Source organism: Bactrocera tryoni, chromosome 1 (assembly GCF_016617805.1).
Source record: "Bactrocera tryoni isolate S06 chromosome 1, CSIRO_BtryS06_freeze2, whole genome shotgun sequence".
NCBI lineage: Eukaryota > Metazoa > Arthropoda > Insecta > Diptera > Tephritidae > Bactrocera > Bactrocera tryoni.
Window position 1 is genome coordinate 44,095,807 of NC_052499.1, and position 4,140 is coordinate 44,099,946.

General features: G+C 38.2%; 1 pseudogene; it reads right to left on the reverse strand.

The window, feature by feature from the left end:
* Positions 1–1,555: 1,555 nt before the first annotated feature.
* LOC120768531 lies at positions 1,556–2,725 on the reverse strand (annotated as a pseudogene).
* Between the last annotated feature and the right edge of the window lie 1,415 nt (positions 2,726–4,140).

Genomic DNA, 4,140 nt, shown 5'->3' on the forward strand with positions numbered 1-4,140 from the left:
CTTTCGCGCTAACCTCAAAAGTTTTGTACGACTTCTCCTTCATTCTTTGAATATTTTATCGCAGTTTCAAAGTCTTCGGTAGGTAATCAAATCGTCTTCGTATCACCCTCTCTAAAAAAGTAAAGCTGCCAGACGGGAAGAACATCATTTGACGACTTCCAACTTACCAAACAACATTGTCTTTCTAACTACTAAGTCTAAAAGGGTTTTCCAAATGTGAATTGTACAGTCGTTAATATCGAGCTTACTTTACATTTCTTCTTCGCTGAGAAGGTTTTTCACAATTGCCCTGAAGTCTTGGACTCTGACAATCTAGCCCATGTTCCTTTCTTCTCGTTGCTGTTTATTCCAACTGGATTTCTGGTGTGTGGTGACAAGATCCAATATGATACCGTACTAACGCTGAAGCTGAGCCCGAGCCTGATTTCTTAATACACAGTAATAATCAATACCTAGACTAAACTGGTAATCGAAATTACAAAAAAGTTTAGGACCACGAAATATGTATGCTAAGACACTGATACAAAAGCATGGACCACCAATCTAACTCGGGGGTACACAAACTACCTGGAAGTTACCTTTGTCTTTTGGTCCTAAGTTGGATTTTTGAAAGATTATCGCATTTGTTTGAAGTTATTTGAAGACTAACTATTTTCAGCTTTCATACCAATGCCTTAATTTAATACTCGTGCATACCTCTATATATTTTATATATACATATACATTTTTTTCCGAAGCAATTATAGTTTAATTGCCTTTTCATGTTGCCACAATATGTTTAATGCATTCCGTTTTTTAATAGCATACACCTGTGAGCAGTGGCGTAGTCACGGTGACAATGAAGGGTATGCTTTTATACGGCATATTTTTCAAATAATACAAAGCAAGCGCGTTCTTCTACATAATATTTCAACTTGTAATAAGAATTTACTTATTTTACATGTATTTTCACACCTATTAAATTGTTAACAGGAAAACATCAAGGATTATGTATCTTAGTAAACCATTGATGCTCAGTTGGAACGGTGGAAGTGGAGAATTCTGTAAGAAGCTATCCACCAACTAAAGCTTCTAAACCACTTTAGGATATTTTAAACAAAGATGGCAATTCATGATAGCAATGGAAACATATGTACGAGTACATTGGTCTGCCGTGTAGCTTCGTGTAGAAGCGATTAATATACTGATTGTAAGCTGGCGGTCTGTGTCCTCAAGACTAGCCAAGGAGTATTTGGCCATATTTTCAAGCCACTTCATGATAAGACTTGTATGGGACCATAACAGAGATGCTGGAAACTGTAAAACTGTAAAACCGATGAGCTTGGATGAGGGTTTATTCTTGCTCCAGAATTGGAACGAATCGAAGCTCCGCTGCCCTCTTGAATTCTAGCCCTAGGCTAATGAACTTCCAGTGAGCTCATTAGGCATTGGTCAACAAACAGCATGATATACTTTGGATATAAGTAAAATACAAGAATTCATTGAACTATTTGTCCTCAGCAAGGTTAATCATTTTTTGGCATAAAAGTTTTGCTATATTTTTCCTATATGGTGTCTACAGGTCGAGAAGTATGGGCGGGCAAGTGCAAACCAAATGCTTATTACCGTAAGCATCATCAATTCTTCCAACAGTGCGCCAAGTCTTTGAATCGGGCTTAACAAAGAACTGCAAAACCAAAAAAAAACTATTAGCATCGGAAAAAAGAATAACAAACTAGTTTTCTTACCGCTGGGAAGCCACCCAGTTCGCGGGTATATGGTCTGTTCCACTTGTCCGATATAACCTGTGCTTGTATGAGTTTTGCTATTTTCAATGAATCCATGACCATGCCCATGCGTCTCTCCTAGATCTCGGTAATCTCCTTACGTATTGAAATCATCGCATGACAGAAGCGATCCAACTCTTATTTGTCCTCAGACTCTGTTGTTTGAATCATTAAAGTGCCTGCCACAGGCCACGAGATAGTGGACGTATGGAAGACACAGTCCATTAAACGTTTAACAATATCTACCGTCTCAATATTGGCAGACTTCTTAGGATCGAGCAAATCGAGAATAAACTCGTGTGCCACAAATTGACTCTTCAATGATTTATGTAAGGTTTTACAGTGATTTTCCAAACGCTTGGATATATAGTTCGCGTCAAGAATGGCTGCTTGGCTTACACGTTTAAGTCCACGGCTCGGCTACCCATAGGCTTGATATAAGACCAGGAAATTGGCAGAATTGCAAAGAAGCCGAATGGTGCTGCCGAAACTACATCCAAAATTTCCCGCTCACATTCTAAGGCCCATACCAGGTACACCACCACCATGTGATATACAGAAAGTCTTTTGTAGATTCAAGTGAGACGCCATAGATCCACCTGTGCATTCATATTAGCGCCGTCCAAGTATACCTGTCTACCATGTTTGTGGATCAGATCGCACATATCAGCAACAGTCTCCTCGAATACACACATTGTGGATTGATAGGTGACCATCAAACAGGATAAATCGTTATTGTGCCTTGCTGCTTTGTCGCGTAAATGTGCGATATCGATGCTGCCATCGGAGAGAATAAGTATAGGTTCAACTTTCATACCAGCCATTTGTGCAGACGCGGGATTGCTGCCATGCGCCGAGATGGGAATTAAGCAGACACCGCGGTGGCTCCTTTTGCGGTGTACGTGATACATGCGTAAAGCGTGCAAACCAGCATATTCTCCCTGAGCGCCAGAGGGTTTTCATCCACAATTAAAAGGCTTGACATCGAAGAGAATTTCTGTTTCAACAGCGCAAGCAAGATCACCGTGGCGGCGGTTAGCCCCGCTACCTATATCTAGTAAGCATTTATAACAATATTTACCTTCCCTCTTTCGAACAACGCCTCTGTCTTGCAGATTTTCATAAACATAACCATATATACATATATATTCATATATATATGTCGATACACACTTTTATATTTTGATATGAATGAATATTCATAATAACAAGTGCTTACATGCATATTGTGTATGTCTGTGTATGTGTTCGCTTATGGAAAATTCTATTGGACTTTTCAATCAATTGATTACATGCAGAGCAACGCCTGAAACCCCACAGCAATACAACTCAATTGTTTGGTTAACTCGATGCAAAAAATATTTTATGTTTAAAAATATACATACACAAGTGTACACATGTATACATTTGTGTACATATGTATGTACTTTGCACGGCGTGCGCTCAAAGATACTTTGTATGACGGTGTAAATGTTCTTATTGCTCACACTCAAATGATTTGTATTTTGCATTTTGTTTGCAACACTTTAAATTATATTGTTTTCAATTTGTTTCGCCTGCAGGCGATACATGTGGCATGCAACAGTGTAAATGCATATACCTACATACGTACTTAATAGTGCTGTATAACACCAAAGCAATTTTATTTTTACAAACGACTTACGGCTGTGCAAGAGTACATACATATCATATGTTTGTTAGTATTGAAATAAAACAACTTAATTCTTTTTTCTTTTAAATTTAAAGAGCAATTAAAAATTATTCCATTTCTTGATTACTAATATTTCAGGTTAGAAATCTTGGTGGTACTGGTAAAATCCAAAATTATGGATTTTCGAATGCGATCTCATAATTTTTAATTGTATTTTCACTTGAACAACATTGTAATAAAGTCCATTGTTTGTCCGAGAGGCATAGGATTTCTAGCATCACCTGTGAGAGAAAGGAGGTTTGAAAAAGTGGGCGTTGCCCCGCTCTCTAATAAGTTTAATGTACATATCTCCTCAACCACCTAAGCTAGAACAAACAAATTCACAAGGTGAAACTACAATATTATAAGAACTCCTATCGGCACTGTAAAAATGGGTGAAATCAGAATATAACCTCGTCCACTCCACATTTAATGGTACTGTTCAAAACTACTAAAAATGCGAATAAATAAATTACTCAATACGACAGTGACATACAATTTTGGTGGTATGAGAAGACTTAATAGGATCCGGAAGCCCAAAAAAGTGGACGATGGGGGTGGCACCGCCCACGATTAGATGAAATCACATATCCCAAGACTCGCCAGAGCGATTTCAACCACATTTGGTACGTGACATTCTTCTAACAATCCTACATTATAGTGAAAAAAGTTGGCGAAATCGGT